The 26574-nt window shown below is 39.6% G+C and overlaps 1 protein-coding gene across 8 annotated transcripts in view; it reads right to left on the bottom strand.

Moving 5' to 3' along the window:
• The window catches only part of ATXN1 (ataxin 1), a 295239-nt gene that overhangs the window by 72166 nt on the left and 196499 nt on the right, over positions 1-26574 (bottom strand). The window contains exon 6 of one of the 8 annotated variants that reach the window (XM_042465291.1): positions 26174-26261. The exons of the other annotated variants lie outside the window; for them this stretch is intronic. The gene's annotated coding sequence lies outside the window, so the exon portion shown is untranslated. The remainder of the gene's footprint in view (positions 1-26173; positions 26262-26574) is intronic. 8 annotated transcript variants of the gene reach the window in all.

Here is a 26574-nt window from a genome sequence, read left to right as displayed (position 1 = left end):
AAAGATTTTTGTCTGATGAAGATGCCAGTTATCAAAGTTAGCAAAATATTTTTGCGCCTTTTGGTTGACCTAACAAAGGCATAATTAATGTGTTATTTGTATTTTGGACCCTCTCATGTTGAAAATCCTTCAGTGTAGCAAAATAAGGTTTACAGATAAATCCTTGATATGGGGAATGAAGAGGCAATGTGGTGTAGTGGTTTGACGACAACTCTGGAGACTAGGGTTCAGATTGCCGCTCAGCCATAGAAACCAAGTCACACTCTCTCAGCTTCAGAAGAAGGCAAAGTCAAGCCTCCTCTGTACAAATCTTGGCAAGAAACCCCTAATTCATCTGAGGGTTGTCATATGTCCAAAAAGATTTGAAACAACAACAACAACAACAACACAATTATCATTACAGTTCCCTTTGCAAATAATGCATATGCCTTATGGGCTGGTTCACACATCGAGGGATGTAAAAATGTAAAAAGCCATGTCATGGTGGAAGGTTCCTTTCTCTTGCTTTACTTTTTTTTAGAATAGGCACATTCTAACATTGTAGTCTCTGCTATAGTTTCCCTGAGCAGACTCACACAACAGACAAGATGACATCTTGGCAGCTGAAGAAAGTTTACTGCAGGTATATGCACTTATATCCCATAGTTAGGTTATTCTCCTTCTGAAGTATTTCTGGGAACTCCTGGAGTTACCAAAGACTCTTCATTCCTATTCCTCATAATGATTTAAATTAACCCAGTACTTTCCTAAACAAAATGTATCTCTTGCCTATGTGTTTGTATTGTCTTGAAACCAGTAAAGACAGTGGCTGGCAAGTAAACACAGCTATTGTTTCCAGGATACAAATTCAATGAACAAGTGAAGGAAGGAAAGATGTTAGCACTAAAACAAAATGATCCTAATGCTCAACTACTGTGATAGTACTAAAGCACTTTAGCAATTTGATAATAACTCCTAAATAATACTAAAAAGGGATGTGGTGGCTTAGTGGTTAAGACATCAGCTCTGATGATCTTAAGGTCAGAAGGTTGGCAGTTCGAGGCCCAAGTGCCACATGATGAGGTGAGCTCCTGTCACTAGTCCCAGCTTCTGCCAACTTGGCAGTTCAAAATGCAAATGCAAGTAGATAAATAGGTACCACTTCAGTGAGTCGGTACAGTCATGCTGGCCACATGATCACCGGATTTGTCTTCAGACAACACTAGCTCTTTGTCTTAGTAATGGAGATGAGCACTGTCCCCTACAGTCAGTTACAACTAGACATTCATGTCAAGGGACTACCTTTACCTCTAATAATAAAAAGGTTTAGTGGAAACGGATGAAAATCGATTTCTGAAATTTGAAATGAAACTGGATGTGACATGTGATCAGTGGATAGGGAAGGGTAAAGAGGGAATGGAGGAATAAAACCCAGTATATTTAAAGAAAGAGACTGGATGGTAACTTATTAATATGCAGGTACAGTGGGCCCATATAGTTTGGTTCCAGGACCCCTACAGGTACCAAAATACAATGGTGCAATAAAATGGCAAACTCAGGGTTTGCTCTGTGTGTATGTGTGTGTGCATAATATTTTTAAGCTATAGATAGCTGAATCCATGGATGCAGAATCTGTCGATATGGACGGGCAACAATACACTCAAAACATAGAAAGTCCTGAGATTTTGTAATCAACTGTAGGCACCTTCTCCCCTCTTCGTGCTCTCTCTCTCTCTCTCTCTCTCTCACACACACACACAGAAAATTTCAGAGAAGGAGAACCAAACTTACCAGAGAGAGGAAGAAATTTCACCACTAGAAAATTTTACAATATTTTAAATTTTGTAGTTTTGAAAAAAGATGAACAAGAGGAAACCAGATAAGGGGTTTATAAACTTGTATATGCTATGGGAAAGTAGTTACAGAGATGTTTTTCTCTTCTCAGAAACTAGAGACTGTGAAGTTCAGTAGTGGAAGATTCATGATAGGCAAAACGGATGTAATTCTTCAGATATCGCATATTTGACACCAGGAGATGGGATGCTGACTTCTACCACAGAGGGCTTTAAAAGAAGACAAGAGAAATTCAGGGGAAATAATACTATCAGTAGTTATTAATGACATGGGATACACAGTGTTGGACTAGATGGGCCTTTGGTCTGATCCAGCACAGCCTTTCCTGTTTTTAACATGACCTTCAAAACTGATTCAGTATTAAAGAAGAGAATTAGAATGATAGCTGCTGAGGGAAGCTCATCCTACATCAGCTGCTGGAGTGTACACAAGCACAAAAAAATGTCACTTTGCCAAAAGGGAAAAAAAGAAAAAGAATAGTGGTTAAACATTTCAATATGCTAAACTTGAAAGATTCATAGATTCATTTTATAACAGAATGAGTTCTAACTGCAATCTGGTACCCAATGTAAACACAGATAATTATCTTGCACACCCTATTAATCTCCTCTGCAAGTTCTCACAAAGACACATCCAGCTTGTTTTGTTATCAATACAAATCTTCAACGGTACTTATCATTTAATATTATCTGAATACCACAACAATACAGACTCCTCTCTGCTGCTACTGGCTGCTTTGCACACAGCTACATTTCCTACATTTATAAAGTTTCCATGAATATAGTGTCATGTCAGGTATAAACAAATCTCAGATCTGGAGGGTGTAAATAGCAACCCCTCTCTGAACAAAATTTCCCAAGAAAACTCAGAGCTATAGCTTACCATAAGTTGGAAATGCCTTGAAGACACATGACAACAATGATAAAGTTCCCTTGAGAGCAGCCAATATAGTTCAGTGATCTAAGTGTGGGATTAGGACCTTGGGATACCAGGGTTCACATCCCTTATGGTTCATGAAAACCCACTGGGTAATTTTGGGGAAGTTAGCCTTTTTCATCCTCAGAGGAAAGGAATGGCAAACCCTTCTGAATAATTATTGCCAAGAAAACCTTGTGACAGTGTCCCCTTTGGGACACTGTAAGTTGGAAACAACAAAAAGACACAAAACAATAACATTAACAGTGCCCCTTGAGTCACACCATTTTGGAAAGGACAGGACATAAATGCATAAAACAATAAAAACTACTACTACTACTACTGCTACTACTACCATTGTCCATGTGTACAAGGGACTGAAAACTCTAATTAGCAAAGGATTGCACTCCCTTTCTTAAACTTCTAGAAAAGAAATATCTTTACAGAGAAAATTATTCATTTGAGAATGAGCTGGCAACTGTAAATACTAACCAGATACAGCATACCTTGACCTTTCTCAAGAACACAAGATACTTGCTGAAAGTCCAAACTGTTTCACTAAAGCCAATTTGAAAAATCTATACTGCTCAGTGTATTCTTTTTACATATCAGAGCTTAAATAGCAGGCAAAAAAGCTGGGTTCTTGTAATACTGTATTTGATTGTGGCAGAGAAGTGTTTTCATAAAGACTTTTAGAGCAAAACAGCATCACTGCTTTTTATTAGATAAACACACATTTCATACTAGCAATACATCCAGAATTATTTTGATGACTAAATTGTGGTGATAATGTGAAGAATGCTTGGCCAGAAAAATGCTTTCCCAGTGAAAACACAAGTCTTTTTTAAACAACTTAATGCAAACTCTTTAATACAAGTGCATTTAAATCAAGAAAGAAAATTAGTGTTTTGATATAAACCATATTCACCCAGGACTAGAAAGCCCTTAACTGTATAGGTGCTGTTTCATAAAACAAGGCTCTTCTGTGTTGTGTCTGAAGTTCATGTTAAGACCATCTGACTTTTAATAAAATGTATCCAACATGAAAATGAACCACAAGCTTCCCTGAACTATCTTGGCCCCTCCTTACTTATCAGACCTTCTTTCTCCTCACCTTCCCACCAGGGCCCTCCGTTCTGCTAGTCAAGGGTTCCTGTCTCAGCCCAGGATTTCCTCTGCCCCATCCCGGATTTGCCCCTTTTCACTTGCTGCCCATCACTCCTGGAACCTTCTTCCCCCACAAACAAGAGCCATCACTTCTTTAACCAGCTTCAAAACGGAGTTGAAAACCATGCTGTTCAGAGAAGCCTTCCAGGGCATTGCATAATTGTCGCTTACTATCTGATGTTCTTTTGTTGCCTGTTTATCGATCCATTTCCTGTATTGCTATGTATTGTATATGTATTATCCTACTTGAGATTATGTATTTTCCCTGGATGAAGATTAATCTTCCATTTTGAAGCCAAGCCCTCCCTCCAGTCCATCTGCCTTGGTCCAGGCCTTGGAGGTAGAGAGGAACTGCTGGACCTCTTACCCTTTCCCGCCACCATTCCCTTCTCCTTCTGTGTCATGTCTTTTTAGATTGTAAGCCCGAGGGCAGGGAACCATCTAACTAAAAAGATTGCATGTACAGCGCTGTGTAAATTTACAGCGCTTCATAAATGAAGGTTAATAATAATAATAATAAATTCAGAATTCTTGTATCCAAGTTAACTGTGTTAGTAGCAAGGTAGGAACAACTTGCAACCCATGAAGTGATGAATGCTGTAAGGATGGATAATAGCACTTCTGTTCTATCCTAGTATCTGTGTGGGTGTAATGTGATACAGTTTATATGATGTCAGATTCAAAATACTACACATTTAAATAGGTGGCAAGGAGGCCCTGTATTGTTTAACATTATATTTAAAATAAAAACAAAATACGCATTTCCCAAAGCAAACAGACTTTTGGCCACTTGCATTCTCCCCTATTTTTTCTCCCCAGACCCACCAAAGATGCCCAAGCCCATTAAAAAAATAGGGCCAATATTACCAATAGAAATAGTAAGACAGGGTCAGTCCTACTAACAGGCAAGTTGATACTGAGGTGTATTGTATGTTAGCAGTTTCTGTGTGTCAAATTTTTCATTTGTTATTGATAAAATCAACTTAACTCAATTTGCATATAAAATTGTAGACATATTCATATATACCAGACTTACTGAATAATTATAGTTCTCTCTCTCTCTGTATGCTAACGCTGAATCTGAAAAAGTAATTTAACAACTAGTAGAAGATCACAACTTAAAATATACAATATAAATGTGGTATTGGGGTGAGCTCCCAGCACTAGTCCCAGCTTTTGCCAACCTAGCAGTTCGAAAGCATGCAAATGCAACTAGATAAATAGGTACCACTCCAGTGGGAAGGTAAACAGCATTCAGTGCAGTCATGTTGGCCACATGACCACCGGAGCAGTCCTCGGACTGGCTTTTCAGCTTAGTAACAGATGAGAACTGCTCCTTATGGTTGGACACGACTTGATGACCTTGTCAACAGGGAATACCTTTACCTTTACTTTTATTATTAGCCTTAGTTGTCTACTATTTATATATCCTGTTTTAGAAATTTTGAAAACAAAATTACACACACACACACATAAAATATCATGAGCTTTTCATTTTTAATATTTATTATTGTTATTTGCCATTTGTGACTGTATTTATACTCCCAGACATAGGAAGAAGCTCTTGTGAGATTTTGTGCTCCATATGAGAAAGTTAATTCGGCTGGCTTTGGATACTAGGGACTTTTATTTGTGTATTGTGTAATTCAGAGAGAGAGAGCTCTTTGTATGTTCTTATATTATTGCATATACTCATATATAAGTCTAGGAATTTTAGTCAAAAGATCAACCCAAAAAACCTGGACTGACTTATCCACAGGTCAATATACTGTATACACTCGCCTATAAGTCTAAAAATTTATGCCCAAAAATTGACCTCAAAATCCCTGGTCGACTTATTTATGGGTCACTATGGTGGTAGCTCTTTCAGATTTTCCTATGCAGTTGGCAGAGCAGTTTTTTCTCTCTCTTGCGCCAAGCAGAAAGAGTCCTGAGTGATTAATTGATATTGCTATTTGTTTAAGAGTCCTCTCCCGCCCATATGTCTGGCTGAAACAATGAAGCAAAAAGCCTCAATCAGTCTCTTTTGCCATACGCACACATACACACACTGAAGGAGCCTCCAGGTTTTACTCTCAACCTATCCACGGGTCATGGCAAAATCCATAATTTTGGCCCCAAAACATGACCTCGACATATAGATAAGGTCGACTTATAGTTGAGTATATATGCTAAGTACAGTACTTTACCTTAACTCTTATATAAAAAAGGAACCATCCACTACTCTGAGTAAAGTGGAGAAAGGCAAGAGCTTAGGCCTTCCCAGGAGAACCTGAAAAAAGCACCAACTACCTCTACTCTTTCTGTGCACCACTACTTCTGGCCTTTTTGAAGTGGTGATGCAGCAAAAGCGCAGGAAAATAGCAGTGGCTCTTTGGCATGTCCTCTCAGAGAGGAGCATTGAGAGAGTAGTCAGGATTGGTGCTTCGTTTAGGTATTACCAGGATAGACTAAGCCTGTGTTGGCAAACCTATGGCACACATGTTAGAAGTGGCATGCGGCCTGGTTCATATGGGCCCAGCCGCCGCCAGTGGAAAGGGTAGATGAAAAGGGCTCTCCTTTTGCTACTGTGCCTTGTGTACAACCTCCATGTTATCTTCTGTGAGATCTATGGTGTCCCTCCCAAAACTAACATCTGAGATAAGTTAAACAATGATAACCCAACTAATTAAACTAGTTCAATTATTAGTGTTGACAATGATGAACTGATTCTATAACTTCTGATGGTTAAGATAATCAAATTAATGTTGAAACCAAATATTCCAAGCTGTAGGATGGCCCAGGACTGAGAACTAGGCACATCCTTCGTAAGCAGCACAATACAGTTATAACTACCTCCAAGGAAAACTCTAACCAAGTGACATAGACTTTTCCTGTACTACAGAAATGAGAGTCTATGTTATATGTTGTTTGAGCAGAAGCAGAAGAGATAATTATGTTTCTGTAGAGGCTAGTCTTCCAACGGGTGCCTTATCAAAGTTTTCCTCCTTAGCACACAGATGGCCATGTCTATCTTGTTTACATTTCGGTAAACATGACAGTAACCTCCTGTCATGCAATGAATTGCCCTCAATGTCTTTTGGAATGCCTGTTGTTGTTGTTGTTGTTGTTGTTGTTGTTGTTGTGTGCCTTCAAGTTGTTTCTGACTAATGGCAACCCTAAGACTATCATAGGGTTTTCTTGGCAAGATTTGTTCAGACGATGTTGCCATTGCCTTCTCCTGCGGCTGAGCGTACATTACTTCCCATGGTAACCCAGTGGGTTTCATGGCCAAGTAGGGAATTGAACCCTGGTCTTCAATAGTCCAACACTCAAACCACTATTCCACACTGAAATGTCTTTACTGGTTCCAATTTCCTCTGACATATGCACTTGCTAGAATCAATTAGCTACCCAGTTTAAGGATGTTCTGACCTCTGCCTACAGTACAGTGATCTTACCAAAATAACTATGACATTCCAAATTATCACTGAATCAACTTCATGGTAGCAGGTTAACTTGCAAAGCCAGTGTAGTGCAGCAGTTTGAATGATGGACTAGGATTCCAGGAGATCAGGTTTCAAATCTCTTCTAAGACATGGAACCCTTCTGGGGCGACCTTGGATATGTCACACACTCTCAACCTCAGAACAAGGCAATGTCAGGCCCCCTCTGAATAAATCTTGCCAAGGAAGCCCCATGAAAGGTTTGCCTTAGGATTGGAAACAACTTAAAGGCTCACAAAAACAACAATCTTACTGGGTGCCTTATATTACCTTTGCCTCTTTTGTACACCTCACTCCAGTTCTCCTTAGTCCTCTTGCCACTCCCCTTCTTGACTGCCACAATCACATCCCAGAAAATATGGGTGTGATAACTGCACGTGCAAAGAAAGTGAGGAAGGAACAGGTTAAGATAGTGGTGGTGTAGTAGCTCCTTCCCATCACGATGCTAAAGAGCACTGTAAGCATAACTTCTGGAATATTTTACAACCATATTTCTTCCATTAGGAAACAAGAGGAAGCAAGATTATTTAAAATGCCAACTATGCACACAATTCTTTCACAAATTAATTGATATGGGAAACAAACAAGAACTGAATGTCCAAACATGATTCAGTGTTGATTGGCCTGATGTATCTATCAGCATTAATTTTATTACAAGAAAGAAAACATGCTATGTTTTTGCAGCTGTCCAGCTTGGATAAATACCTGGGGTTTCATCATAGATAATAGATAAGGCTCCTAGATGAGCCTGTGTATTAAAAGTACAACAGAAAGATTGTGGGTAGCAGAGGCATCTGCCTTTTCACTTCTCCGCTAATTCTGTTTATGGAAATACCATGCCTTCAGTATTAAAGCAGCAAAAGGTAGAAGAGATAATAATCAACAAGGCAGAACGTAGAAGACTGACATAGTGGAAAGAAGAGCATTTTCTTATTGCAGACATCAGTTTGCAAACAAACTCAGCAGGGACTCCCCTTATTTATCTTGCACTTGATGTACCTGAGTGGCAGAAAATGGCAGCACTGTCCAATCACTTTGTATTATTTCCTATTTCCAAATTACACCTTATTTTCAAAGCTCTCCCACTGCCCTTTATTTTCAAATGAAAAACAGGCTTGGGAGAGGGAAGCTGAGACTAAGACTAGTGGAAAAGAAAATATCTTGCCTATATAATGGTGCTGCAAATACTACCACCCCTTTACTATGACATGGAGTGACTGTCAATACATCTTCACCTCTTACATCTGTTTTAAATTGGCCAGTCTTGAAAAGTGCTACTTAAGGCTAAGCTGGAACATAATTTTTCACACATTCAGTGCCACTTCATGTTTTAGCAGCATGACATTTGCAGTTACAACTGCTATTCACTGTTCTGCTGTCCAAACATCACACACAACCTTATTTCTTCTACTGCTCATTTGCTCTGCGCTGTTAAGTCTGCAAGTAAGATTCTTTGGTGACCCAGAGCAACGCTTAGCATTAATTTCATTTCTCTCACAGCCAAGTAAATCTGCCAAACAGAGATTTTCACAACATGGCATGTAATGAAACATCACGAACCTTTAGAAAGTTGTGCTTTAGCACTGAACAACGAATTGTTGAATTGCTGAATGACAGCAGTGGAAATCAAGGCCCTATAACATGACCTGGAGCATTTGGAAGCAGCTGCTATTTCTTTGCTAACATTTTCCACCATCTTTCTTCAGCCAGGCCTAGAAGAAACACTTCTTCTCCACAAGCTTCTCTTTCACTAGTACCCTCACTGACGCATTTTTCTGTACTAATTTTCTTTTCTGACATAATGCTCCTCCTCCTCATAATCATCATTTATTTACAGTCATAGACCAAATTATAAAATACAAATAGTTACACCAAAAAATCTTAAAATTCTTAATGCATGAAACTCATAAAACATACATACATATAAATATCATATTCATGACTGAAAAGATTAACATGAGAGTATCTAAATCTAATGATCCTGAAAAACCCAATCTAAAAATCTTATATTTTATCACCTAAAATTCAACTGATGATTCAGGAAAAAAATCAACATTATTAAACGGTTGCAATGTGAATGCAGACACACTGAAATGCACGCATTCACATCATTGCCATTTAATAATTTGGAGTGTGATCATCCACATTTTTTATATCTTTGTGGGGTTGCAGAATGAAACCCCTATGATCCAAAGGGCCCACTATAATCCCCTATTATGACAGTTTTACCTAAACAGGAACAACACCACCCTGCTTCCTTGACATGAACCATGCTAAGAGAGCTTAAAGGAAATAAGAAAACTGCAAAATACTCTTTCTGTAATCATTTTGTAATCCCAAAATGTCCCCAACCACAAGACAACTGGCCTATAAAGAGAAATGTACAGTATTGAATTATTCTGGTTGCTATTGCACTTAAGAAAGCTAATGTGGAAATTTCAAGTTCCCAGAATAGCATTCTATTATGAAGTGGAGAAGGACTGTCAAGACATTATTAGAATTGACTCTCTGAGCCTTGTTCTTGCTTTCCCCACTCCCATTTCTACACTAAGCTGACCAGCCACTTTAACTTTCTTTACAAACTGGGCAGGAGATGGGAGTCTCTTTTATACAGTATGTTGTAATACTGTTGAGTCATGCAATATTTTCAGAGGGGTTTTTTAAAGGTATCTTTTTCTCTCTCATGCATTCTTTGCACTCAGGGAATATTCTGTGACAACCACATCTGCACAAGACCAAGGCTCAGAACTCTTGGATTTACAACAAGTATTTCTCAAAGTACAATACCTACATAAGGAGGTGATGAAACAAATCAACAAAGCAAGATTAATACCCAAGAACCATCTACTACAAGACAAACCAAATACACAAAGTGATACACAAAGTGACAGAACACCTCTGGAACAGCTACTGTCCCCAACTGGACAAACAGGAAGGTCTCTGTGCAAGAGGATTAATGGACACAAATCTGACATTAGAACTGGCAATTGCCCAAAACCAGTTGCAGAACTTTTCAGTCTTCCTGGATATACAGTAAGGGTTGCAGTCGTTGAACAAGGAAATTATGAAGGAAGACTAGAAATATAAACATATGAATTGAATTGCATTCACAAATTCCAATCCATTAGCAAAGGTATGAACAAAGACAATAGCTTCATGGCATGCCACATATATTAATGCAAGAGTCCTTGCTACTGTACACATGACAAAAGGAATCTTCTCTGAGAGAGTTTTGAACCCAGGAAAACTGATATTTGGTAAATAAGGTCCAAAACACACTGCCAAAATAATCTAGTTCGAGACTGCTTTAACTGATTGGATGCTACGGAATTCTGGGAACTTTCGTTTTGTGAGATATTTAGCCTTTTCTGTCAGAGTGCTCTAATGCCACAATCAACTACAATTCCCAGGATTCCCTAGCACTGAGTCAGGTCAGTTACAGCGGCTTCAAACGGGATTATTTCTGCAGTGTGTTTTGGACCTAGGTTTATTTTGGCCTAAATACCCCCAAAGGCACCAGATCCCATCTGATCTTGAAAGTTAGACAGTCAGCTCTGGTTAGTACTTGGATGGGAGACTGCCAAAGAATATCAGTTGCTGTAGGCTATATTTCAGAGGAAGCAACTAGCAAAACCAGCTCTGAGTATTCCTTTACTAAGAAAACCCTGTGAAATTCATGGAGTCATCATAAGTCAACAGGCAACTTGAAGACACACACACACTAAGACATTTATTGCTTTAACACATCAACATTAACCATCGTAAAGATCTGAAAGATATGTATCATTCACCTAGCCCTTGGAATATTTAGGGCAAGAGACATGATTTACATCTTTCTGGATCCTATTCCAGTTTATCCTAATCCCACAACTGTATACAGTTGGCCCTTCTTATACACGGATTTTTTATACACGGATTCAAGCATACACGGTTTGAAAATGTTCCAAAAAAGTATAAATTTACCTTGATGTTCCATTTTTTATTAGGGACACCATTTTGCTATGTCATTATACTTAATGGGACTTGAGCATACATGGATTTTGTTATACATGGGGGATCTTGGAACCAAACCCCAGCGTATAACAAGGATCCACTGTAAATATATTTTACACCTGAGGCCTTAATACCACTTGATACTGCGTTTGAAGAATTAATGGTTTATATCCATGGAAGCTCATGTTAAAATAAAATCCAGTTAGTTTTAAAGGTGTTGCCATATTCCTCCTCCCTTTTTTATGTTCCAAGAGACTGACTTATCTAATTCTTTGAAATCTATCAGTGACTACTGTCAATTAAGGACAGAAAACAGAGAAACTACCACCAAACACCATACCAGAATTTGTGTTCCTCTCAGTTTAGGTTTCATATCTGCTTTATATACATATTTGCACTTCAGTGCAGAAGTGCTGTTCTTTACCCAATAGGGTGTGTGTGTGGGGGGGGGGGGGTTGCGGACTGTACCGGGTGACACCAATGAGGGATGTGACATCCAGTCGTCCCCCCGCCCTCCTTCCCTACCCACGGTCCCCTGGCGGCAAGGAGCTAGGCTGAGCATGCGCACATCCCTGGCACCTCCTTGCCACCACCCCTTTCTCCCTTGAGGAGAAGGGGCTGGCGGCAAGGACGGGGGCCGTGGCAGGGAGAACCACAGGTGCGTGCACAGGCTCATTGAGTCTGTGCCAGCGCCTCCTTGTAGAAGAACCACCCTTCTGCCTCTGAAGCCTCAGCCACTGCACTGGGTGACACCAGTGGTAGGGACGCTGCTGGGTTGACCCATCACACATGTTTTATTATAAAGGTTTGTAATTTCTGACTAAAGTGAAGATATGCTGTAGTTTGCAGGTAGGTGATAACTCTGCATAACTAGAGGACACAACATACAAATGGCAATGAAAACTCTGATAAGCACTATTAGGGATACCTGGTAGCTGTAGCCTAAAGTCAGTTGATAGTACTAGCTTTATTAAACCGACTGAATCAACTGTGGAACGGTAAGTCAACATTTATGAAAATTTCACCAATTCAAGTGGGTTCCTGAAGTCTGGAGTAACAATTACAACTACATTTAGTATCTTGATGCCTGCTTTAGAGTTTGCAAAACGCAGAAATGTCCCACTCAGCATTCACTGTCAGGTTCTGATGTGGTCCAAGCTAGGAGCCTTTGGAACTGTGTATGGCTGTCTGGCTTATGTGAGGAACCACAGAAGTGCATGTTGAGACCTCTGTGCACACCATTTATTATTATTATTATTATTATTATTATTATTATTAACTTTTATTTATGAAGCGCTGTAAATTTACACGGCGCTGTACATACAATATTTTTAGTTAAACAGTTCCCTGCCCTCGGGCTTACAATCTAAAAAGACATGACACAAAAGGAGAAGGGAGTGGTGGAGGGAAAGGGGATGAGGTCCAGCAGTTACTCTCTACCTCCAAGGCCTGGACCAAGGCAGATGGGCTGGAGGGAGGGCTTGGCTTCATAATGGACGGTTCATCTTCTTCCAGGGAAAATACATACTCTGAAGTAGGATATACTTTATGAGATACTGGATTGATACTCCTCCCATCCATGCTGATTCTTGTTATCTTCCCAAGTAAGAGGAATTACAAAGGGCTTCCTATTCCTCCCTAAAGTGTGGTGTATTGCTATATATTTTGGTCCTGCCTCATGCTTTGTCTTTCAATTTTAACTTACTTTTAATTCCTGACTGCTGGCTTGTCTCATAGCTCCTGGTGCCTGGCTTCTGCTCCAGTAGTACCCAAGACTTAATGCTGACAGCAGTTCAGGCAGCATGTCCTAAGACAGTAGTTGGGGAGTCATGATGTACATGACATATAATGTTTATGTGCAGATATGCAGGAGGGGGGCAGAGTCTGATTATTCACATATGTGGCCTGCAACACACTGACTGCAGGGAAACATGCCACAGTTCTCTCACCGAACTTTTACTGAAGACACAAACAAGAACTGGGCTGGGTGAACTCATTCAGACACATCTGCTTCTCACAATTGTAATCAGAGACTTTCAACAATTATTTGCTACAACTTATATGAATCCCCCCCCCCCCCAATTCTTCACAACATTCTTTGGGAATGGAAACTAAAAATAAATTGCTACATTAATACTGTATAACATACAGTAATTTCCATGTGGCTTTAACTTCAGTGCAGTATCACTCCAAACGTTGTTTTTTTTAAATGATCAAGTTTCCTCACCATAGTACCACACACATCCTGAACATTACAGTAAAGCTATTATGGCATTATTTACTACCCAACAGCAAGTCAAGATTTGTATGCATTCTGGCAAGATGTGGCTGTCAGGCTTGAACTGAAGTAATTATTAGGACGTATGAAAGCAGATGTCATGAGATGCAAGATGGCTTTATATTTCTTATTGCAACACAAGGAGAATAAAAAGTGATCTATCTATAAAAGAGAATGTGATGAGAGAATACTTTATAGTCCATGTGAAGAAAGTGGAAGCACTCCATATTATTTTCTACTTCAAAGTTGAATGCCATGAAAAGTCATACACACAAGACCTGAAAACATGTATATCCAGAAAACATCTTCCTCTTTAAATAAAAATTCCATCTAGGGTGCATCTACACTGTAGAAATAATGCCCTTTGAAACCACTTTAATTGACATGACTCCATCCTACAGAAGCCTGGTATTTGTGGCTTGGTGAGACACCAGCACTTTTTGGCTGAGAAGACTAAAGACCTTGTAAAACTACAAATCACAGGATTCCATAGGATGGAGCTACAGCTCTTAAAACAGTGTGACTCACCTAAGTGGGCTTCCATGACTAAGAAGGGAATCAAACTTTGATCTCTGGAGTTGCAGCTCAACACTCAAATCACTACACTGGCTCTGCCACTAAAACTGAAAATCAGAGTTAAAAAAAAGAAAAGAAAAGAAAAATGGCATCCAAGCAAATCAAATTCATCAGGAAAGATCAGGGAAATAAGTAACACTTCAAAGGAAAAAAAGTTTTCCCTAAAACCCCCACAATGTGCCATCATGAAGTTGACAACAACTTGTCTTATTCCAAGAAAACAGTGCTTATGTTACATGACAGTTCTTTTTGCTGGGCAGGACTAAAGCAGTTTTTACAAGGCTCCCAGCTAGTGAGAGAAAAGCAACCTCTCAGTTGAATGCTTCAATAATAATGCACTAAACACATTATTTCCCTTCCTACTTATGGAACCTTTGATGGTTCCAAAGGCAATTGTAAGTCAAATACGAGTTGATTATCTAATGTTGCTATGTGAGACTTTGGCCCAGTACAGACAGACGACTCCATGCCGCTTGTCTTTCCTCCATGTTGGTGCTGCAGCAGCTGCACCGCATGGCAGCTTCTTTTTTGCGGTGCCATAAAGGGGAAAGGGTGGCATGACGCCACTTCCTGGAAGTGATGTGTGGACGCTGCGCAGCAGCGATGTCATTATGGCAGCTGCTGTGTGGACAGGAGGCTGCCATGATGACGGAGTCTGTACGGACTAGGGTTCCGGAGCATGCAGTTGGTGCGTGCTCTGGAACCCTGGAATCGGCATGGGCACGCTGCTCCCTGCCCGTCTATACCGGGTCTATGTAAATTTTCAGTTTAGTATTATAATACATAGTTACTCAGATGTAAGAACCAATGTGCACAGGGGGTGGGATCCAAACTTAGTCAAAATGAGAGTATACCAACTAAAACCATGGATCACACTGGATCTTACTGCTAGATAGTTGTGTATAAGTCTGTAGCCTAAAGGCAGGGATAGTTTTTTTCCACATGCACCCAGCCCACCAGGTCCTTTGCTGGTAAATAACCCTTTAAGCAGAGAGCTGATTGAGCAATTTATATTTCATATTTTAGTGGTTTTTAACGTAGCTACAGAACAAGCCCTTCATCTGTGTGCGATGATTCACTATTGTAAAGGCCACAATGTTCACATGTAAGACTGTTAGAAACAACGGTCCTCCCCCCACTCATTCTCTATTAGATGCATGCACCTCATAAATGACTCACTAATCTAATCTTGCAACTTGAACACACAGATTGAAAATGTAGTGGCTTGCATCACCAAATTAGAATAAAACATTTCTCATACAATCGACAAGAGACTGCAAATGATGTAATCGCAATGTAACTGCAAGGACCCCAGGGAATGGTAGCCACCTTGCTAAACACTTCTTTCAGGCTTTTAAGGTTTCACTGGTTGCCTGAGGAACAGCAGACCCACTCTGTTCTTTAAGCCCTGGCTGGGCAGCATGCCAGTATGGCTTTCGTGGGCTGGGGGGGGGAGGGTGTAATCTGACCAGCAGACTGACCGGTTTATTTTCCTCAACACCCTTAAAAAAGCAAACATAATACTGGTGAAAAATGAAGACGGCTACTCCCATGAAATCATGAAGTGGAACCACTAGAACAGAGCAGGAACAGGATTCTTCTATATAGTGTATATATACTAACTAAAACGTCAGAACCATCATACCTCTATTTGACCCACACTTTCTCTTTGCAGAAACCCCCCTGATACTATTCCAGAGGCAGGCATACCTCTGACAAAGAACTTTCTTTTTGTCCAGACCTCCCTGTAGAGGGCTACAGAAATACAGACTTTCAGTGCTGGAGTTCAGCAGTGTCTGCAGTAAACAATACATTAAAGCCTGAGCTGGGAAAGAATGGGATTATACTCTAGCTCAGTAGTCCCCAAACTGTGCTCTTTATGAGATTTTGGACTTCAGCTCCCAGTCACCCCAGCCATGTTGGCAAATAGTCTGGGATTCCGGGAGCTGAAGTCCAAAATCTCTTAAAGAGCACAGTTGGGGGACCACCGCACTAGCTAGTTGATCCTGCTGTAACTGTGTGTGTTTCCCTACAGTAGGCAAAGTAAATAGCAGCTGCCCCTGGAATCCTTTACTGAACATCCATGAAGAGCAAAACAGAGAGAAAATGTGAAAACAGATAAGCCTGCCTTGCCAACTACCATGTTAAACAGTTGAAAATCTAGATGTGGAGTACCTAGAACATTCTTGCTAGTCTAAACTGACTTGCTGAGAAGCTGTGGTCCATAGGATGTGCAGATTGCTCCCAGTAGCATTTCCTGACCAGATTCATTGCCTATGGATGTCTTCCTTTCTTCCCTGCTGTGCTCAGCAGAAGAATGTAGTTTAGAGTATAAAGTATACAGTTACATAACCAACCATAACCTACAATAATAACTATCTAGCCTGCTGTACTCACTACATTTTTGTTCAAACTCATACCTGCCTTTACACCATCTATGTTCATTTAATATAATCTAATTATTCCAAAGTAAAAGTAAATTTATATAGTTGGACATGGTTTAAATAAAAGGAAATCTTTGTGCACAAGTACTGCATACTCTTTAACGCCAGTTTTATATCTCTGACCACATAGCAGCCAAGGCAAACATGCCTAGTGTCTCACCCAAATTATGCCACTTGAAACAAAGCACTGTGGATTCATTTAGATGCAGTGTTTTATCCAATTTAAGCACTGCAAACTGCCTCAATCCATGCTTTAAATTCCTCTTTGGTTCAAATTAGAGGAAAAAGGAATAGGAGCATGTAAGGGGCAGAAAGAGTCAAAAGACAAAATAAAGATGAGAAGAGTATAACAACGTTGGCTGGAGATGTGTTGATCTCCAACTGTAATCATCATCAGCCAGCACTACCACTAACGAGCCAGATTGACTGATGATGTTGGAAGATGTAGTCCAACGTATAAGATGAGATGAAAATTAGGAAAGATATAATAAACCATAATTTTAACTGTAGATTCTGATTCAGACATAATAATAGACTATGGTTAGTTGAAATTAGAAGCAGATGCTTGTGATCTCCAAGCAATTATAACCAAGGAGCACAGGAAGGAAGACTATGACTGCATCTGCACTGCAGAAATAATTTTGTTTGACACCATTTTAACTGCTATGGCTCAATGCTATGGAATTCTGAGAACTGCAGTTTTATGCGATATTTAGCCTTCTCTGTCAAAGAGCTCTGATGCCACAACAAACTACAACTCCCAAAAACTGGATTATTTCCACAGTGTTGATGCAACTTGCATGAACACAGGATTACGGTATACTATTATGTGAGAAGCAGGCCATCGTATCTGAAAATATGCAGTGATTTGCTCATGGTTGCCTGGCCACCTACATTGCAGATCATGGCACATAATCTCAGTTTATAACCTCAACACTTTAACCACTGCACTATCTCCAAATATGTCACACGAATATAAAAGTAGTTATTTTATACATATGTCATTAGGCTAATAGATCAAACCAGAAAATAACAATCTGGTTGCCATATACAGATTATTAGCAGTTAAATGCCTGGATTAAATGCATGCACGCACGCACGCATGCACGCACACACAAAATGATTGCATACTTTCTCAATACCATATTATTGGAAATAAAAGCCAGATCCTATACAGCCAATAAATACTTTAAGAGTGAGTTTCAGTTCATAAACACACATAAAGAAGAAATGACTGAGATGTGGTTTGACTGAAGAGCTTTACAAACCAAGTGGGCAAAATGTCCCACGGACACATAACTTGTCTGGATGAAAAGTACTGTGAAAGGGAACTAGTTGTTCCATAGCACACTAAAAGATATTGTTAGAAATAGATTTTTAAAAAACATATCAAAAGAAGTTGAGAGAAGTATTTCTAAAATGTTTTCTACCAATTGCTTAGTCTAACTGGATGGTGAGTTTATTATCATGCTTACAAAATTCTAGCAAAAGAAAAGTCATTATTCAAAATTCAAGGAAAAGCTAGTCATTATTATGACCCCCCCCCCAAAAAAGCAGTTTACACATGACTAATGGAACAATATGTACAGCCTATTCCATTCTGTTTCAAAAGTGGAATGACTGTCAGGAACAGTTGAGAATACTTAAAAGAAAAATGTTTCCTCTTACTCACATGTAAACTGCTTCTTGGGACTGCATCCACAATGCAGAGATCAAGGACATTCAATACAAAACTGACATAAGACAACGAAATATAGAATAACATGATATTTCACAGGACTCCTGTGAAACACTCAGAGCTTGAGATTATACTTCAATATAAAATTTAGTTTCAGAAAAAATAAGTCTTACATATTAGGCTGCTGACCTGAAACTGGCTTTCTCCCAACAAAGGAACTATGGAGGAAACCAGAGCATAAAACCAACAAATAGCTGCCTATTAAGGAGTTTGACTTTGTTATTCAGAACCTGAGTTTTGATAATGACCCCCTTTCACCACCAGCATAACAACCATGCGGTGGACAAACTGTAATTGACAAAAGATAATTATTCAATGGGCTCTGTAACAGGCAGGGAGGGGGAGATCATCCGAGAAAGAAATGAATTTATCTCAGGATTTTTATCTTAGTTGTTATACCTGTGTTTACTTGGGAATAAACCACTCTAATTTCAATAGGGCTTCACAGTAAAGAGGCCTAGGGCTGAAGAAATACATAACATGCCACAGTAATACAGATACTTATCAATGTAGAAAAAGCATGAAAACTGTTCAGGATATCATGTTGGAGTGGGGAGTCTGCAATAACATCAAGCATCTGGGAGTGTTTTAGCACTTGACTTCACAGAGAAAGCAAAGTGGGAAGGCATAAATTGCAAGTTAAGATCAGCATAACTGAGTAAACCCTTTGATGCAAAAACTGTGAAAACAACATTGTACGGATCATGGCTCCAAAATAAGTGGATAGTTTAAATAATAACAAAAACAACATGGGTCTGAAACTCTTGGTGCTCCCCAGTGACTAGGATGACCCAAGCTTGCTTTGAAGTGTTTTCCCTGTGCACAATAAGTGAATACCTCTGCCCCATCTTTCTACAAACTTACCCAAGTAAAGGGCTGTTCAGGAGGCTTGAAATACAGTGAGCCCATCCCATCCTCGGAGGTTCAGTTCTGTCCACCCCTGCGGATTTGAAAATGCATACATGCTCAAGCCCCATTGTAGTCAATGGGCGGCAAGGTAGACGTGGATGCATTGGCACAGCCGCCATTTACCGTTTTTTCCGGCGTATAAGACGACAGGGCATATAAGATGACCCCCAACTTTTCCAGTTAAAATATAGAGTCTGAGATATACTCACCATATAAGACTCCCCCTCTTCCAACGCACACCAAATAAAAATTTTAAAAATCAGATTTGATTTCAATAAGGTAATTTTAATTCAAATGCTTATGACATGTTGGTACTTAACAGGAAAACTTGTTGTATGCAAAGCTTGCTTGGATTGGTCAGCTCTCCCTGCCTGCCCAGCCCTCCCTGTCTCCAAGATTTTATAACTTGTACAGCGCCTCCCTTCCTTCTTTCATATGGTTGCCACATATGGAGGGGATGTGACCGCGGCCATTTTGAGCTCCCCCCACCATATGCGGCGACCTCAGAGTCTCCAGTCCAGCTCGGAAGTTTCAGCACCCACCCTATAAGATGACACCCGGTGTATAAGACAACCCCTGACTTTTGAGATGATTTTCCTGGGTTAAAAAGTAGTCTTAAACGCCAGAAAATACAGTACATTAATGAGGCAGGGGAATCCACAAAGGCACAAGCCAAACTAATAGTGCTATGCATTTTTTCCCTTTTTTGGCATTTCACATGCTCAAGCAAGCAATTCTTGTGTAGGCAGGCACACAAGGATTGACTAGAGCAGTGATCTCCAACTTTCCCCCTTTCCTCTTGGCACAGCACCCCCCTGGGCATATTTTGTGATATTAGGTCTAATGTTCTACTGCAAATTCAAAACAGCCAAACTCAGTCACTGCTCCCTTTGCACTCAGTAACCTTGGAAGCAGCAACCAAGCAGCTGGCTGAACCGTGATTGAGAAGCTTCTTGCTTGTGCTGGTTTTACAGCAAAGGCTGGCACAAACAAGAGTCTTTTTGGTCACTGTTTGACTGGCTGCTAGACTCTAGCTGCTGGAGTAATATCCCATTTTCCCACCCCAAGCTTCAGTGCATTGTTTACTACAGACAAACTATTGTAGTCTAACAATAAATATCTGTATTTCTCCAGCCTTCCATAATTTTGCTACCTCCCAGAGGACTTTTTCTGCAACCACTCCTGGCCTGTGGAACAGCCTGCTGGATGAGATCCGTCAAATTACCAATTTAGACATTTTTAAATAGAGTCCTCAGCCATATAGCAATCAGTCCCATGGATATTCTTGGTCCTGTCATAACCCGACCTTAGATTTTAAATGTTAATTGTATAATTTTAATCTCAAATTGTTTAATTTTTTTGGGGGGGGGGGTTTTTCCTTCTTTTTTTGTTTTTTACAAAAAGCAGGATATAAATAAAAGTTTTATTTATGAAAAAAAGTTTTATTATTTTGGCAATGCCAATGCTGCTAAAAACATTCCAGCAAGACAGAGGGTGTGGAAAACAAGGGACTGGACAGGCAAAACAAACAAACAAAAAAACAAAAAACATTTTGTAAAAAGGAACTTCTTTGTTAGAAGCTTTGTTAACTGAGGCATGCCTGTGGAGTCATAAATTACTATAATTATAATTTATACCCTTTCTTTCTATCAAGGTTTCCAACAACAAAATGTAGATTAAAAACAAAATATTGATTTAAAATAAAATAAAAAATATTCACACCATCTTCAACAGTACACTAGCTTATATATACTATTCTGTTTGTATTCTGCTTCTAGTAACGATTCACAAACTGATACAAAATTTAGAAGCATCACTTGTTAAAAGTAGACATTACTACTTTTTAAAGAGTCTATCCATTATTTTCAGCAAGGCTCAACAACTTCATCTTAAGGCTAGAGCAATCAGCAGACAAGGGCTTAGCATTATGTCCTTATGTCCTCTTCCCACAAAAAGGCTAATGTCCTCACTCCATTTTGATTTTCCTGAACATTCAGCCTGTATCACAGAACCCTTCCTCAGGTTTCTATGTAACTTGAAGGCTCACATACTGGTTGATCATAATATAGGTATTATTGTACTAATACTGCTGAATATGAAACCCACCACTATTAGGTGCCAACTCAAACAATACAAGTTTCTAAAGACACAAAGCATGTCTTTTCTGCACAGACCTCAGAAACAAGGGCGTTGTCTCATGCCAGTGGATTAGTTTGTCTAATTACAAGTTGTTACTACAGGAGTTGTCTGACAAATGACTAGGCAATAGGAGTATTCATTGCAAGAATGCTGTGATTTTCTGTGTGGGTAAATGTAATAGGGAAACACATCCAATATCTTACCCAGTGATCCAGTTGAATTAAGAACATAGTTTTGCCCTCAAGATGAATGCAGAGGATTTTCACTTAAGTCTATGGCAATTGCATATATGTCTTCTCAAACCCATAATCTAGCCAAAGCAAATGTATTCCACCCACACTCACAAATGTTAATTAAATCTGAGTCAGTCATTTTAACTTTGAACTGGATACAGCTTATCAGAGGATCATAAAATACTGATGCAAACCATTTACAAAACTAACTTCAGAAACTCTTTATATTGTACTACAGCATATGTTTTCTACAGGCCACCAAACCAAGACAATATGATGGCTGATGCTTTCTGAAACAAATCTCAGAAATCTCCAAGATGCAAGGACTGGTAGTTATGGAGGACTACAGTTATCCTGATATCTGCTGGTAGATTAAGGGAGGAAACAGACCGGCATGAAGGGGTAGCTTGAAGCTGCCCCTGCCCAAGATGCCTTGGGACTGTGGCAACCATACGCTGCAGGCCCGAGGACACCCTCCACCACAGCCCCAAATAGGAGCAGAAAAGATCCACTCCTTTTGAGGCTGGATTTGGGTCAGCTTAAGCGGCCTTGGTGCAGCCTCGGGGCTGCTTCAGGGCACTCTGGGGGGGGGCTTGTGTAAACAACACCCCCCAGAACCGCTGGAAGCTGCCCCCATCTGCCCATCTGTTTCAGGCCTGACTCTGCTAAGAATAGGCTCTCCAACAAATGCCTGATGTGCACTGTAGATAACTGTCTTTCAAAAGATGGAGGAAGGAACAAGGGGATCAGTAGTCCTGGACTTAATTCTGACCAACATGGAGGGATTGGTCACTGGAATCAAAGCAGTTGGTACTTTAGGGGCAAGTGACCATATAATGAAAGAATTTGTGGCTGTGGAACAGGTCAAAGAAGGGTATAGTCAAACATGAACCTTGGATTACAAGAAAGCTGATTTTGGCACAGTACATACTGCCATAAAGCGCCGTACCAGCAACGATTCTAGGGTTAGGGATTATGCGGCAACCGCATGGTCCCTAACCCTAGAATGTACAGGCGGCATAACAATGGCAGCATCCTGTGTACAAGGGCGCCACCATTGTTATGTAAATGCCACGCAGCGTCCACACGCCCCTGCAGCTTAAAAAGAGCCCACTTTTCTCTTGTTCTTTTTCCTCTGGAGGGAAGCCATGTGGTTTGGCGGCTGCAGCTTCCCTCCAGAGGCAAAAAGGCGGTCTCTCCCAGGCCTTTATTAAGCTGAGGAAAATATAGGATAGAATCCCATGGCTAGAGATGCTAAAGGAAAAAGACAGTCAGCATGGGTGGGATTTTATGAAGAAGGACTTCCTAAAAGCACAATCACAAACAATTCCATGGAAGAAGAAATATGCAAAAATCTGAAAAAGCCAATGTGGCTGCACATTAAACTTGAGGAGGGAACCGAAAAGGAAAAAGTGTAAGAAATGGAAAGAAGGACGAATCAACCAAGGAAGCATACAGGTGTGTTGTCCAAGCTTGCAAGAATAGTGAAAAGGAAGCTGAAGCTATGATCTAAGACCGGCTAGAGAAACAGAAAGCAACAAGAGAATGATCAGGTAAATGGTGGGACTACTGTTCAGTGAGGATAGTAAAATGAAAACAACAAAGAGGCAAAACTAGTTAAAACTAGTGCACCAGATGCACCCGTTTCTTGAGACACCAGATCTGGCTACAGTGACACATGCCTTGATTACATCTCATTTGGGCTGCCTTTGGAAACTGTTCAGATACTTCAGTGGGTCCAGAATGCTGACCAGGGCCAGTTATAGGGAGCATATATATCCCTTGTTGAAACAACTTCACTGTCTACTCGTTCATTTCTGGGCACAATTCCAAGTGCTGGTTCTGACCTACAAAAATCTATACAGCTTAGGTCCAGATTATCTGAAAAACCGATCTTCCCATATGAACCTGCCAGAACAATGAGATCTTCTGGGGAAGGCTTTCTCTCTTCTCACCACTTTCGCAGGCTTGCTTGGTGAGAAAGAGAGCCATCATGGTGGTTGGAACTTAATTCTTCATCAAACATTGCTAAACCCTTTAGTGTACCCATTATTAAGGAATAAAATCCCCATCTATACACGATTAATTATTATTAAATTTCTATTTTTATATGATGTACTGAAATTGACATTAATAAACATGATATTGATTACTGATTTGAACTATATAAAGTGTTCTACTAACTATAGTACATTTAGCAGTTTGTCACAGATTTTTTTTTGTGGGACACCACATTATAATTTTTTAAAAATAATAATTTCACACCAGAAGGGACTATAAAAGGGGACTTGAGAGTCCATGCAGCTGGCAGACATCTTTCTGACCACTTCTGGTATAGGCAGCATGATGCAGAATGAACAAAACAGCCTGATTCCACTTTTATTGTTATAGCTGAATCATATGGAATCCTAGGGATTGTGAACTTTTGGCTGAGAATTAAATAACTTTCCTTGAAATGCAAATCCAGGATTCCACAAGATGGACCTATGGTTTTTAAAGTTGAATAAGAATGCTATAATAGTCCAGTGCACAGGGGCCTCGCAGTGTCCACCAGATGCTTGCAAATTCAATCCCCATCCTCTCCTGCCGCTTGAAACTTATGGTCAGAAATGCCAGCATTACACTCCTTTTAGTAATTGATTTAATGGTTTTACTCTAGTTGTGTTAGCAATTGGATTTAAGACTACTGAGAACATGCTGCAACAGTACTCCCTCCGAGAAGGTCAGCTTTCTGTAACATCTCATTCTATACCAAGAATATTGCTTCTAACAGTAATTGTTGTTGTTGCTGCTGTGTGCCTTCAAGTCATTTCCGACTTATGGCTACCCTAAGGTGAATCTCTGATAGGGTTTTCTTGGCAAGACTTGTTCATAGGGGGTTTGCCATTGCCTTCCCCTGAGGCAGGGAGCAGTGGGTTTCATGACTGAGAAGGGAATCAAACCCTGGGTATCCAGATTCATAGTCCAACACACTATGCCACGCTAGCTTAACTGCAATATAATATAAGAGATACCCAAAAATTGCTGTATTAAAAGAGGACATTCTACAGAGGACAATGGCCACCCCTTAGCAAAAGATGGGCTACAATCTTTCATCCATCATACGAAAAGGAAATATTGAGCTTCAGGTACAATGCACATAGCATTACAGATACTTGCAGCAGGTGGGGCTAAAACTTCTATAAAAAGTTTATAAATCTTTCATCTGAAAATGTAGATCAGTGGACAGTATGTGCCTTCAAGGTGCTTCTGTTCAACTTAAGGGGAATCCCATGGATTTTATACAGTTTTCTTAGAAACAGAATACTGAGATGTGGTTTTGCCAGTTCTTTCCTCTGAAATATGACCAACAGGACCTGGTATTCACTGGCAGTCTCCCAACCAAGATCAGACACTCTTTAGGGTATTAAGGCTGAACAGTATGCTGAACTGTAAAAATGAATCCCAGGTTACTCATCAATTTTTCTGGCAGCTGGGGTCAGCTTGTCCCCCACTGGAAAAGTAGATTTTAGCAGCGACATTCATTTCAATAATTATTATGAGATAAGTAACACCAAAGCCAAAAGTAAAAAATGTAAAAAAAATAACGTGAGAGCACTGGCTATTATTCTTTGGTGTGCTGTGTTGGATTAATGACCCACATAAATCTATGTTAATGCTACTAATAAAGTAAAAGCCCAAAAATAGCAAAAGCTCTACATTATACCACTTATTGTTATTTGTGCTAAAACAGCAATCAAAAGAAAAGATAGGGATGAAAGTAAGGTTTACTTTGTAACACTCCACAGTAAAGTTACTCAACTTAAGTCTGATATCATGGAAAATCTGTATCATGCTTCTTTGTGGTACTAAATGTATTTATTTTAGAAATCGATTTCCTCTGTCACTATTTATTGCTACATGCTGTTCAGTAATTCTCAGAAGTTGCATGGAAAATCACAGTGTTGTATGCTTAAAATTGACTCAATGAAGTTAGAACACTTGGATCAGCCCAGGAAACAATTGTAGCAAGTGTCGTGATTTGGATATCAACACTAAAAGAGAAGGAAATGCAAGCCTGCCTCTTTACTATTCCTTTATCATTTTCAGTCAGTTAATTGTATTTCCATACATAAAAACACCAAAAGTTTTACTTTTGTACAACTTAATACCAGTGTAACATGTTTATGGCTCATTAGACAAAATAAATTCAGTAGTTAAAATAATAGAAGACTTTAATTATATGCTCTCTTGAAAATGGAACACAGCTTTGCAACAATGTTTTAATAGTGAGGCCTCACCTGCTCTGTGCAAAAGAACTGAATGTGAAGAACTGATTCTGTTTTCCTTCTGTTTGTGTACATGCATGTGTACAAACCCAGGGAAAGCTCTTCCCAGTTTCCATATAATTGGAAAACCCAGAAGCATTTGCTTGTAAAAGCTGTATGCCCTGACTAAAGACAGTGAGTACACATTTTACTCACATCAATAGCAGAGTGGAAGGCTGCCAGTTTAGCGTCTTGGCTGACATTCAAGCATGCTGATTGCTGAGCTCTTTAGCTTCTGAGTTCACTATAAAAAACAACAAAACATCCCTCTCAAAATAACGTCTAAGATTTCTTTAAGCACAGACTCAGAGAATAAATACATATATGCAAATATTACTCAGACCCCTCTCAAAAAAGAAAGAAAGAAAGAAAGAAAGAAAAGGAAAACAAGACAATAAAAGATAAGTTGATTTGAGGTTTTTTCCAACCTGCATTTTGGCTTTATGTGTTCTTAAAAGGTAGCCAGTCTCGGAAATATTCCTGTGCATACATACAATCAGAATTTCCTCCAATTTGCCATTTATATGTTACATGTTTTAAAATGCATATTTGAGTTT

This window comes from Sceloporus undulatus, chromosome 4 (genome assembly GCF_019175285.1).
Source record: "Sceloporus undulatus isolate JIND9_A2432 ecotype Alabama chromosome 4, SceUnd_v1.1, whole genome shotgun sequence".
In the NCBI taxonomy this organism is placed as follows: Eukaryota; Metazoa; Chordata; class Lepidosauria; order Squamata; family Phrynosomatidae; genus Sceloporus; species Sceloporus undulatus.
Note: the sequence above shows the minus strand (reverse complement) of the source record. Positions and strands in the feature narration are given on the sequence as shown.